At 42.0% G+C, this 14,469-nt stretch overlaps 1 protein-coding gene across 2 annotated transcripts in view; it reads right to left on the reverse strand.

The window, feature by feature from the left end:
• Positions 1-14,469, reverse strand: part of SMYD3 (SET and MYND domain containing 3) — a 718,781-nt gene that overhangs the window by 205,179 nt on the left and 499,133 nt on the right. The window lies entirely within an intron of this gene.

The raw sequence follows: 14,469 nt of genomic DNA on the forward strand, positions 1-14,469 counted from the left end.
CGAATAGCCAAAGCAATCTTGAGAACGAAAAACGGAGCTGGAGGAATCAGGCTCCTTGACTTCAGACTATACTACAAAGCTACAGTAATCAAGACAGTATGGTACTGGCACAAAAACAGAAATATAGATCAATGGAACAGGATAGAAAGCCCAGAGATAAACCCACGCACATATGGTCACCTTATTTTTGATAAAGGAGGCAAGAATATACAATGGAGAAAAGACAGCCTCTTCAATAAATGGTGCTGGGAAAACTGGACAGCTATATGTAAAAGAATGAAATTAGAACACTCTCTAACACCATACACGAAAATAAACTCAAATTGGATTAAAGACCTAAATGTAAGGCCAGACACTATAAAACTCTTAGAGGAAAACACAGGCAGAACACTCTATGACATAAATCACAGCAAGATCCTTTTTGACCCAACTCCTAGAGAAAGGGAAATAAAAACAAAAATAAACAAATGGGACCTAATGAAACTTAAAAGCCTTTGCACAGCAAAGGAAACCATAAGCAAGACAAAAAGACAACACTCAGAATGGGAGAAAGTATTTGCAAATGAAGCAACGGACAAAGGATTAATCTCCAAAATTTACAAGCAGCTCATGCAGCTCAATATCAAAAAACAAACAACCCAATCCAAAAATGGGCAGAAGACCTAAACAGACATTTCTCCAAAGAAGATATAAAGAATGCCAACAAACACATGAAAGAATGCTCAACATCATTAATCATTAGAGAAATGCAAATCAAAACTACAATGAGATATCATCTCACACCAGTCAGAATGGCCATCATCAAAAAATCTAGAAACAATAAATGCTGGAGAGGGTGTGGAGAAAAGGGGACACTCTTGCACTGCTGGTGGGAATGTGAATTGGTTCAGCCATTATGGAGAACAGTATGGAGGTTCCTTAAAAAACTACAAATAGAATTACCATATGACCCAGCAATCCCACTACTGGGCATATACCCTGAGAAAACCAAAATTCAAAAAGAGTCATGTACCAAAATGTTCATTGCAGCTCTATTTACAATAGCCCGGAGATGGAAAGAACCTAAGTGCCCATCATCGGACGAATGGATAAAGAAGATGTGGCACATATACACAATGGAATATTACTCAGCCTTAAAAAGAAATGAAATTGAGTTATTTGTAATGAGATGGATAGACCTAGAGTCTGTCATACAGAGTGAAGTAAGTCAGAAAGAAAAAGACAAATACCATATGCTAACACATATATATGGAATTTAAGGGAAAAAAAATGTCATGAAGAACCTAGGGATAAGACAGGAATAGAGGCGCAGACCTACTGGAGAACGGACTTGAGGATATGGGGAGGGGGAAGGGTGAGTTTCGACAGGGGGAGAGAGAGTCATGGACATATACACACTAACAAACGTAGTAAGGTAGATAGCTAGAGGGAAGCAGCCGCAAGGCACAGGGATAGTAGCTCGGGGCTTTGGGACAGCCTGGAGGAGTGGGATGGGGAGGGTGGGAGGGAGGGAGACGCAAGAGGGAAGACACGTGGGAGCATATGTATATGTATAGCTGATTCACTTTGTTGTGGAGCAGAAACTAACACACCATTGTAATGCAACTATACCCCAATAAAGATGTTAAAAAAAAAAAAAAAAATGGGCAGAAGACCTAAATAGACATTTCTCCAAAGAAGATATACAGATTGCCAACAAACACGTGAAAGGATGCTCAACATCACTAATTATTAGTGAAATGCAAATCAAAACTACAATGAGGTACCACCTCACACCAGTCAGAATGGCCATCATCAAAAAAATCTACAAAGAATAAGTGCTGGAGAGGGTGTGGAGAAAAGGGAACCCTCTTGCACTGTTGGTGGGAATGTAAATTGATACAGCCACTATGGAGAACAGTATGGAGGTTCCTTAAAAAACTAAAAATAGAACTACTATACGACACAGCAATCCCACTACTGGGCATATACCCTGAGAAAACCATAATTCAAAAAGAGTTATGTACCACAATGTTCATTGCAGCACTATTTACAGTAGCTGGGACATGGAAGCAACCTAAGTGTCCATCGACAGATGAATGGATAAAGAAGATGTGGCACATGTATACAATGGAATATTACTCAGCCATAAAAGGAAACAAAATTGAGTTATTTGTAGTGAGGTGGATGGACCTAGAGTGTGTCATACAAAGTGAAGTAAGTCAGAAAGAGAAAAACAAATACTGTATGCTAATACATATATATAGAATCTAAAAAAAAAAAAAAAGGTTCTAATGCACGTAGGGGCAGGACAGAATAAAGACACCGACTTAGAAAATGGACTTGAGCATGCGGAGAGGGAGAAGGGTAAGCTGGGACGAAATAAGAGAGTAGAATTGACATATATACACTACCAAATGTAAAAGAGATAGCTAGTGGGAAGCAGCTGCATAGCACAGGGAGATCAGCTCGGTGCTTTGCAACCACCTAGAAGGGTGGGATAAGGAGGGTGGGAGGGAGACACAAGAGAGGGGATAGGGGGATATATGTATCCATACAGCTGATTCAATTTGTTATACAGCAGAAACTAACAACACTGTAAAGCAATTACACTCCAATAAAGATAGTTAAAAAAAATAAATAAGAGCTATATGGGGACTTCCCTGGTGGCGCAGTGGTTAAGAGTCCACCTGCTAATGCAGGGGACATGGGTTCGATGCCTGGTCCAGGAGGATTCCACATGCCACGGAGTGACTAAGCCCGTGGGCCACAGCTGCTGAGCCTGCACTCTAGAGCCTGCGAACCACAACTACTGAAGCCCGTGCACCTAGAGCCCGTGCTCCACAACAGGAGAAGCCACCGCAATGAGAAGCCCAAGCACCACGGTGAAGAGTAGCCCCTGCTCACCACAACTAGCGAAAGCTCATGTGCAGCAACGGAGACCCAACACAGCCAAAATGAATAAACAAACAAACAAATAAATAAATAAATTTATCGTAAAAAAAAAAAGAGAGAGAGAGACATGTAGCACAATGGTCATTGCAGCACTATTTACAGTAGCCAGGACATGGAAGCAACCTAAGTGTCCATCGACAAGATGAATGGATAAAGAAGATGTGGCCCATATATACAATGGAATATTACTCAGCCATAAAAAGGAACGAAATTGGGTCATTTGTAGTGAGGTGGATGGGCCTAGAGACTGTCATACAGAGTGAAGTAAGTCAGAAAGGAAAAACAAATACCATATGCTAACACATATGTATATGGAATCTAAAAAATATGGTTCAGATGAACCTAGGGGCAGGACAGGAATAAAGATGCAGATGCAGAGAATGGACTTGAGGACACAGGGAGGGGGAAGGGTAAGCTGGGATGAAGTGAGAGAGTGGCATGGACATATATACACTACCAAATGTAAACTAGATAGCTAGTGGGAAGCAGCCGCATAGCACAGGGAGATCAGCTCGGTGCTTTGTGACCACCTAGAGGGGTGGGATGGGGAGGGTGGGAGGGAGGGAGACGCAAGAGGGAAGAGATATGGGAACATATGTATACGTATAGCTGATTCACTTTGTTATGAAGCAGAAACTAACACAATATTGTAAAGCAATTATACTCCAATAAAAATGTTAAAAAAAAGAAGAAATATTGGTGAGCATGTGGAGAAACTGGAACCCTCGTGCATTGCTGGTGGGAATGCAAAGCAGTATAGCTGCTGTGAAAATCCGTTAACATAGAATTACCATATGATCCAGCAGTTCCACTTCTAGGTATATACCTAAAAGAATTAAAAGCAGGAACTCAAACAAATACGCCAGTGTTCACTGCAGCACTAGTTACAGTAGCCAAAAGGTGGAAACAAGCAAATGTCCATGGACAGATGAATGAATAACGAAATTGTGGTACATGCATACAATGAACTATTATTCAGACGTAAGAAATAAAGTTCTGATAGGTGCTACAATAGGGATGAACCTTGAAGACATCATGCTACGTGAAAGAAGCCAGCCATAAAAGGATAAGTAGAATAGTCAAGTTCATAGAGACGAAAAGTAGATTAGAGGTTACCAAGAGTGGGGGAGAAGGCAATGGGGATTATTGATCAATGGGGTTCAGTTTCTGTTTCAGGTAATGAAAAAGTTTTGGAAATAAATAGTGGTGATGGTTGTACAATGTTGTGAATGTCATTAATGCCACTGAATTGTACATTTAAAGATGATTAAAATGGCATATTCTACCACAATAAAAACCAACCAACCAAATATAAAACCAAAACATAAGGGAGAATATAGTGTGGAAATTTAAAAAAATTACAACACAGAGAGTTTACTCAAAAAATATTTTTTTAAAAACAGAGAGACTGTGATAATGACACACTCTGTTGTCATGAAGTTTATTTCCAAAGGTAGAAAAAATATAGGATAATGGTAATATTCACAACAGGGTTATATTAACTAATTTACATTATACTTATTCTATACCAGGAACTGCTTTAAGTGCTATACATATATCAACTCATGTAATCCTCACAATAACCCCTTGATGTACCTTCTGTTATAATCCCTATTTTAAAGTCAGTGATTCTTCTGAGATATCTAATGGTTAAATAACTTGCCCAAGGTCACGCAGCTAATAAGTGGCAGATTTAAACTCAGAAAGTCTGGACCCAGAATCTGTATTTTTCACAACTGTGCCTCTTGCCAGTATAAAAGACATAAGGATGAGGGCGCCCCCCCACCCCACAGAAAAGGAGGTTAAGGATAGGGATGTATAAAAGAATTATAGGCTAACTAAAGTAAAAGAGACAGATAAAGGCTGATGAAACTGACATAGTCCTCTTCTTTCAAAATCAAACATTAACTCTTGAATAAATAGTACAGGCTACTACTGATCTTTTAGGCTCACCCAAGTCCCTTCCAGGAAGAGGAATAATAACACAAAAAGAGCACTGGACTGGAAGTTATAAAATCTGGTTTTAAATCCTGGCTCTATCACTTTACTTATTCATTCAGCAAACGTTTATCAACTGTCTCCTGGGCATGGGGCACAGCGCTGGCCAGTTCACTCAATGTTTTGAATCCTAGCTTCTCAGCCATAAAATGGGAATAATTATACCTACCTCAGAAATCGTTAGGAAAGGTAAATGAAATAAGCTGTGACTGCAATCCCACTACCGGGCATATACCCAGAGAAAACCATAATTCAAAAAGACACATGCACCCCAATGTTCACTGCAGCTCTATTTAGAATAGCCGGGTCATGGAAGTGACCTAAATGCCCCTCAACAGACGAATGGATAAAGAAGATGTGGTACATATACACAACGGAATATTAGCCATAAAAAGGAATGAAATTGGGTCATTTGTAGATGGACCTAGAGACTGTCATACAGAGTGAAGTAAGTCAGAAAGAGAAAAGCAAATACCGTATATTAACGCATATATGTGGAATCTAGAAAAATGGTACAGATAAACCGGTGTGCAAGGCAGAAATAGAGACACAGAGGTAGAGAACAAACGTATGGACACCAAGGGGGAAAAGCGGTGGGGGGAGGATGAATTGGGAGATTGGGATTGACATATATACACTAATATGTATAAAATAGATAATAAGAACCTGCTGTGAATAAATAAATAAATGAAATTCAAAATAATTTAAAAAAAAAGAAAGAAGCTGTGACTGTTCTTGACTCCCATTTACTCTCCATAAGGGATGATTGAAGACATTTTCTCTCGCTTAGCTCCTCAGAATACAGATTCTTGATAATGATCAGCTATATAAATCTTGGTGCTTGTTTTTGCAAGGAAGGAATTGTGTCTGCCAGGCTGCAGACAAATAAGCACAAACAGCTACCTTGTTTCTTTTGCCCCTCCCTGTTTCTTACCCTCAAGCTAGCCAGATGGTGACACGAGGCAGGGCCCTAATAAAAGTGTCAGTATATACTTTTCTATTCTTCCCAGAAGAGGTGGGAAGAAGAGCAGACAGGAAGGAGTGGGGAGAAAAAAAGCACACAGAAGATAAAAAGGAAACAGGATGTGAAGACAGAGATGAGATATTACTTCTTTCCCCGTCCCTCCCAGCAGGGGAGGAGAGGCTGTGGTCTGTAGGAAGCTCCCACTTCCATTTCTCCCTAGAATGTACCATAGCATCAATCATGCCCCCAAACTGAAGATGACAGCAAACTTATCTATACCCTCAAAACCAGACCTGGCTCCAAAGGACTCCTCCCCATATCCCCCTCCCCTGGACACCACCACATGCACATTCACATTATGATTCTTTAGTTTGCAACAGGCCAAAGCAGTCATTAAGGAGTTTCATTTTCTAAGACTCACTAATCAAGATAACAGAGAACTCAAATACCAGGTTGAGAGGCCTTACGCCGATCATTGGTTATTCACTGAGTCCCTTCTCTCTAGTAAACTGTAGGATTCTGGAAGGCAGAGAACATGTCTTACTACAATGTAACTACAGTGAGTATTTCTTAAATTCATCCTTGGTTTGTCCAGTGTTGGAAAACAACAAGATCAAAGAGTTCTTTGAAAACAATATTCTACACGGATTGAGTGCCTAGATAACTTAAACCGAGACTGCCTTATTTCACCTAAGTAAGATTTTATTTAATTTTTAAAGTCCTGTGGTGGCAAAAGAAAAGCCTCCCAGTAAGCAACACATTCATTTACACTACTTCAACCAAGCCTTATGAAATGGGGCCACCGTCCTGCTCCTCTGACGGAGAGGGGAGCAAGGTTCATGGAAATGACACTCCTCAGGCCATCAGACAGAACCACATTTGGGGTCATTATAGGCCAGTTGCAAACACTGCTTTCCAATCTATTCACCTGAACTTCACTGTAATTTGTTAGTGTGAATTAAATTACATCTGGCAAAATGTACTTCTGACTAGTGAGGAAGTTTTACTTCAACAGAAGATGAATTGCACCCAAGAGAAAACATGCCACGCAAGCCCATCCATGTTTGCCCACCTACAAGTTTGATTCCCATAAGCACCTCCTCCTCTTGCCAACCCACCTTCAACCTCACAGGGAGTACAGGTGTTTTGAAAGTTTCTCCTTGCTCTAAGTACTCTAAAGAGACAGGTCTAGCTTCATTCTAGAAACCAAAAGAAATGAGGAATTCATCACATTTTGAAGGTGAGGAGATTTTACATTAGCCACCCTTGCCAAAATCGAAATCTGAGAAGCATGCCTTTTTCCCACCAGGTGATGCGTGGCTTTGCAAAGCTGTGGTTTGAAGCAGGAACCGGCAATAATCCCATACAGCAAAGGCCAACACTTTATGGGGATGACTGCAAATAGTTTAAATGTTTTTCATGATCCTCTTTTGAACTACAAATGATAGTCAAACAGAGGTCAATTCTCTGAGTAATCTTCAGAAATGCAGACCCTACAATAAACAACGTTCACAGATGGTTCCCTTCCTTGCATATCAAGGCTCTTCCTCTTTGGAGCTAGCAGCTACTCAGCATAGAGCACTAAACTGACTAGGAGGGGACAGGATCCTCTGGATTGCCCCTCACTTTAAAATGAGGGGTTTAGACAGAGGCCCTGGCAGCTCCCTTTCGGTCCTGGTTCTGAATGATACCCTAGAAGGTCACGATACTTTGTACGCCTCCCATATTCTACACCCCACGCCAGAGCCTCTATCCTTCTGATTGTATTTGCTAGAACCAAACCCACCGTTCCTGAGAAAGCACCAAATTCATTGTAGGGAAAAGCAGCAAGGTGAGCCCACTGAGGAGACCGTGCAGATGTGAGGAAAGACTCCAGTCTGAAGGGCAAGATGACCATCTCCTTGCAAAGTAGCCCCAGTAGTTGGTCCCACCGCATGGCTCATAAAAGTCTCAGTCTATCACCATACAATGTAAGTGTGTTGTACACCCTCAAATAGAAAACGTGTATGCATAGCAAGGGAGAGAAGAGTGACGGTTCCAAGTAAAGAGGATTGGTGGGCAGGACTTAGGAAGAAATGTTAAAGAGTTAGAGGGAAAGATGGTAAAAGGGCAAAGAAATACCAAGTGAAGACACGCAGACGCACAGAACAACTGGAACCAGAATAAGAAAAGTGGAAAAATTATATTATGTTATGGGGCTCTAATTCACACTCCATTAGGCTTTGAGGCGTCCCAACAGAACAAAGTTCTTACCTGCTTTTCAAACCCATGGTGGGGCATTAGGCATATCCATGCTACCACAGCGCCATCTAGTGGAGTGGTGGGACCCATGATGGACCTAATCATAATTGTCTAGGACTAAGTCCATACTGAAAATATTCCAGGCAATAAATACAGGTGACAGAACCTATTACTAAGAAATATGTACAACTTAAGTTCAAAATTTTTTATGTCCTTTGGGTTACCTCCTCTCACAACAAGTGGAACACAACTTGACATTCCACATTCTGCAAGACCCACCCCTCCTTTTAAAATCAGCTCAGCTATCAATGAAATTTTTAATGGAAAAAACATTGCTATTTTTTCTAATGATATCTATTTTAAGCCTCTAATAAAATTAGATAAAGATATATGTCATAAAACATGTTTATTACATTTAATACAAATATTTCATATACAGTCATTGAATATTAATATACAGTTTTATTGCTTATCTTTCTCCATAGGTTTCCTATGAAGTTTCCTTAAAATTACAACAGTGTAAATCTCAGCGATTTATCGTACAACTGATTATACTAGCGATATTAGGACCCAGGACATGGGGCTCCAGCAGTGCTATTTATTGACTTTTGTGTGGCATCAGGTATGAGTTCTGGGAAGCAACATAGGGTGGCAGTGAAGCACATGCTTTGACTCCGCCCTCGGCCAGAGTTCAGACACCACCACCTACTGAGTGACCTTGGGCTTATTATTGAATTTCTTGAGTCTGTATCATTCCTACCTGTGAAACGGGAACGCCAACATGTACTTCATTGGATTCTTGTAAGGATTCAATGGACACACAGTGCTGACATTTAGAAAGCGCTAAGTAGTTCTTCTCCAGCTGCCCTTTCCTGAAGAGAGCCACCACAGAAAGAGCAAGTCTCATCTTCAGTCGAGCAACCACAGGAAGTGTCCTCACCTCTGACTTGTCTTATAAAAATACAGAGATGAGAGAAAAGAAAAAGCCTTCCGAGATCCTGATACCTCTCGCTGCAGCTTTCAGTTGAGCATCAACCAATTAATGAGCAGTGGGGTGAAGACCGAATTCTGCCAGGCATGGTACCTGGGAGAGTTCATAACACACTTGACGTTAATTCATGTGCACTGTAGTCCTGTGGGTTAAAGGGCCATAAAAGTTGTTCTGTTTTTTCTTACACTTCAAAGGAAGCCATTTAATGGCCATGAATTACAGTTTCCTGATTACAGTGTAACTATGAAACACAACTGTTCTGGTAAGATTTCCAGCCTGGCTCCCTCACCAAAGGAACTTCAAGGAAAGAATTTAAACAAAATAACCTTTCCAGGCTTTCATCCAGCTTCCTCCTGCAGGAGACTCTATCCTTGGGAGCCCAAGAACACACATGCACACAAAGGGTTACGTGTGGGGTTTGGGACTAGAACAGGGTAGGCCATGAAGTGGAGCTGGGGACAACCCATGAAATCGGGAGCAAGCAAATACTGTTCCCTGGGAAAACCCATGTGATGACAGATGTTATCAGAAATAAAATAATGGGATAACAATGAAAACATTTAAAGGGAGGAGGGTCATACTAGGAATGGAAGGAGAGAAAGGCTTCACAAATGGGGGCTCTTCCTATCTTTCTAAGCACTTATTAGCTAGGTTAAGGCAAGCCTAAGAGATTCCCATTGCCCTGAGACCCAGTAGACAAAGTATAGATCTTTTTCACAGCAGCAAAGCAAATGCTTACAGGAGGGAAGCAATCACGCACGGTGGAGAGAAGACTACACTTGAAATTGGATTTAAACCCTGGTTTCTCAGCTAACTAGCTGTCTGACCTTGGACAACTTCCCTGTACATTGGTTTGGTCATCTACGGTTTAAGGATGTAAAGAGGCAACCTTAGAATGATACTGCAAAAGTAAAACATATGTATCTGCTTAGTACAGAGTCCTATGACAACTGCAAAGGAGGTAACGAAAAGGCCAAGTCCCTCAAAGCTCCAGTCAGTCATTCACTATCATTACCTGAGGTCCTCACTGAACCAGCCCTGGCGAGAGGTCAGCACACATCTCTTGATATTTAAAGTTTATCTCCAGTCTGCCTCTATACAGAGCTGACCTCCATACCAGTCGTGGCGTTTGAGAATCTAATTGTCCCCAAGCTCTGTGAGTGGGGTTTACGTACTCTAAAGACACCTGGGAAGTTAGAGGGTAAGGGAAAAAGGAGAAACGGTGGGTCTTGACTGTACTTTTGGGAATCAATTCTACTATAATGTTTTAAGATTAGTTTAAAAAATAAAGATTGTGCATTAGATATTTGCATTAAAAGCACAAACATGCCCTGACTGTTAGAATAAATGTAACTATATGCAGTGGTCCCCCAAGGTAAAGTTTAAAGTTGTTGGCGCACAAATATACTTTGTAGGGAAAGCAAGTCTTGCCATTCTGCGTTATAACTGACTAGAAAGGGAAGGGGAGGGGGAGTTGACGGAGGGGTGCGCGTGCGCACAGAGTGTTGGAGAGGCTGGGGTAGGAGAGGGGAGATAACACGTGTGGAGAGGGACAGGTCAGGAGTGTTCAGGCAGCCCCACCTACGTGGCTCTTCCTACCCAACGGCAGCTAAAGCCGGCTCCCCACCTTCCCAGACGGAAACACTGGGTGATGATACGGAAAGCCCTTCCCTCACATCTGCCTTTCCTCAAAGTTTAAGAAAATGTGTGAGAAAACTGCGCCATGATAAGCAACCCATGCATGATTCTGACTCACTCTGAGAAGATTTCTTGTGCATAAAAGAGATCGTGAACCAGGGACAACCAGCTAGTTTCTATTGTTCTTGGGGGCTGTTCAAGTTTGGCCATTGCCAAAGACAGCAAGGTAAATCAAGGATATTTTAAGGCACCCTGAGGTTTGTTTTCAGGATACCTTAAAAAGGACCAGAAGTAACCTGAATTCAGCTACGGCCTTTCCGGTGTGTGGATCAACGGGTAAAGGCAACAGGTATGGCACACTGACCTGTCTCACATAGCGAAACACCTGTCCTTCCCACCCACAGAACACAGGTGGAACACAGACAGTGCAGCGAGCTGTCTCTGAAGAAGCCCTCCACGTGGATCCCACTACTATGTCAACTGTAATTAACATCACGAACACAATGAACACACAGTGGCAGGGCTGTGGGTGACTTGACAATGAACAAGGCAAAGGATCTGAAACCTCTAGAATATAAGAGCAATTAACACCATGAAACTCAAGAACAGGAACAGCCAGAGATTAAGAAAAGCAAGGGAGGGGAAGAGCTGGATTATTCTTTCCTGATCCAGAGCAAGAAAGGGCCACGTCTTTCCCTTCCCTGCTTCTTCCCTGCTATCCCAGTTACATACTCAGAGGGGCTTTCCCTACTGGTCCAGAACTGAAGCTAGGACAGAATACTAAATTCCCCATAGTCTGAGAAGACTGTTGCAGAAGCTGCCAACAGTTGGTACCAGACATCTTTCCCCCCAGGGCTTACTAAGCAGAACTCTGCTATCAGCTCTCTGTGACCACACTTGTCTTTCCCAGACTGTAGAATGTGAAAAATGTGAGTTTGTCTTTGGCCTTGTTTTCAAGATGAAAAGTGATTCCATGAGGGATGAGAGAGCGTGCTTTCCCTTCCAGAATGGAATGTTCTGGGGTACCTATAAGAAGTGAGTCTAACAGAGAACAGACACATGGCTGCCAAGGGTGAGGGGGGAGTGGTGGGGAAGGACAGACTGGGAGTCTGGGGTTAATAGGTGCAAATTATTACATACAGAATGGATAAACAACAAGGTCCTACTGTATAGCACAGGGAACTATATTCAATATCCTGGGATAAACCATAATGGAGAAGAATATAAAAAAGAATGTATATATGTATATTAATGGAGTCACTTTGCTGTACAGCAGAAATTAATACAACATTATAAATCAACTATACTTCAATAAAAAAATAAATTAAAAAAAAAAAAAAAGAAGTGAGCCTAGTGTCAGTTCCCTGGTTAGGTGTCTACTTGAGCAGCCAATTTCCTGATCTCAGCCCTGCCTACCTGAGCAGGGAATATGAGAAGCGGCGAGCTGGTAAGAAGGCAGTGGCATAGCCTGTATGCTGTCAATTGTTTTGTCACAAATACATATGCGTCCCATGGGACAGGTGGACACCACAGAATATAGCTGAGTTTAAGCCCTCTTGCTACTGCCTAACCCCAGAAGTGGCCAACGAAGCTGGACCAAAGCTTCCACATCCAGCACCTCCACCATGGTGGGAGGAAGACAGGGCAACAGGGTCCTCCAACTTACCCACATGCATGTGGCAACAGTCAATACTTGGATTCTTTTTTTTTTTAATTTTTTTTTGCAGTACGCAGGCCTCTCACTGTTGTGGCCTCTCGCATTGCAGAGCACAGGCTCCGGACGCGCAGGCTCAGTGGCCATGGCTCACGGGCCCAGCCACTCCGTGGCATGTGGGATCTTCCCGGACCGGGGCACGAACCCGCGTCCCCTGCATCGGCAGGTGGACTCTCAACCACTGCGCCACCAGGGACGCCCAATACTTGGATTCTTGCAACAGAGGGTGTTCTAGAGCAGCAGCACCTTTCTCCATGAAAGAAAACAGCACTTGTCTTGAACCATCCCCTGACTGTCCCAGCAGGGCACATGTGCCAAAGCGTATCATCAGAGGGAACGTGACGTAAGGAAAAGAGAGGCTCCATATCCCCTCTACTCTAAGCTCCCTGAGTTTTAAGTCTATCGTGTGATGGGGAGAAAGAGATTTGAATCAGATATAAAACTGGATTTAAACTGGACTGGACTATTTTTAATAACCAAGGGAAAACCAACATAGTTGCCCCAAATCTCACGAAGTTTCAAAAAAAAGGGTGGTGGGGGGGGTGTTAATCACAGAACAACTGTTAGCAATAAACACCTAAAGGAATAAGTAAATACCGTTAAGATTTGGGGCTCCTTAATAAAACAGATTCGTGCATCTAGCACTTTGGATGTTCAATTTACAGAGGGAGAGATGGAAGAATTAGGGGAAGAAAACGTGATAAGGAAAGAATGGAAGATTCCCCTTCTGGGTATTATCCAACAGAATTGAAATCAGGATCTCAAAGAGATATTAGCCCTGTGTTCACTGTGGCATCATTTACAGTAGCCTAGGTGTGGAGACAATCTAAATGTCCACTGAAGGAAAAATGGATTTTTAAAATGTGGTATGTATATACAATGGAATATAATTCAGCCTTTAAAAAGAAGGAAATCCTGTAGTATGCGACAACATAGATAAACCTTGAGGACATTATGCTAAGTAAAATAAGACATTCACAGAAGGCCAACTACTGCATGATTCCACTCATATGAGCTATCTAAAATAGTCAAACACATTGGACTTCCCTGGTGGCACAGTGGTTAAGAATCCACCTGCCAATGCAGGGGACACAGGTTCAAGCCCTAATCCGAGAAGATTCCACGTGCCTCAGAGCAACTAAGCCCGTGCACCACAACTACTGAGCCTGCGCTCTAGAGCCCGCGAGCCACAACTACTGAAGCCCGTGCACCTAGAGCCTGCTCGCCGCAACTAGAGAAAAGCCCACGCGCAGCAACAAAGACCCGATGCAGCCAAAAATAAATAAATAAATTTATTAAAAAAAAAATAGTCAAACACATAAAAGTAAAGAATAGAATGGTGGATGTCAGGGGCTAGGAGGAAGGGGGAATTCTGAATCAATGGATATAAAATTTCAGTTACGGGAGATGAATAAGTTCTAGAGATCTGCTGTGCAATACTGTGCCTCTAGATAACAATACTGTATTGTTCACCTAAAAATCTGTTCAGAGGGCAGATCTCATTGTTAACTGTTCTTACCACAATAACATTCTTTTTTTAAAGAAAATAATGGAAGAAAAGGCAGAAGGGTAAGACAAGAAATACATTCCAGGGCAATCTGTACTCAGAAGTGGGAAACAGGATTAAATTCATTAGAAAAGAATGAAACTGAAATTTTGAAAAATTTCAGTAATTAGTCAATTAACAAGCTATTACCCTATTACCAATGTCAAGGGGGTGATTTTATACCAAAAAAAAAAAAAAAAGTATAAGTCATGGCCACTGTCCATACAACAAAGGTGCCAGGGAAAAAAAAGCCAAGCGATGCCACTAAATGAATGCTGTTCCCAGATGCTGGGTGTCTGCAGGGGGATCATTGGTGCTGTGCTTGTGTGCTTGTGTGCTTGTGTGAAGTCCCTTCCCTTCTCCTGCTTTTCCTTATCTGTAAATAGCACAAGAGAGGAGGGTCAAAACACTCAGGGCATTTAAACTCTGAAGGTAACGAAGAG

The sequence above is a fragment of the Phocoena sinus genome, chromosome 1 (genome assembly GCF_008692025.1).
Source record: "Phocoena sinus isolate mPhoSin1 chromosome 1, mPhoSin1.pri, whole genome shotgun sequence".
NCBI lineage: Eukaryota > Metazoa > Chordata > Mammalia > Artiodactyla > Phocoenidae > Phocoena > Phocoena sinus.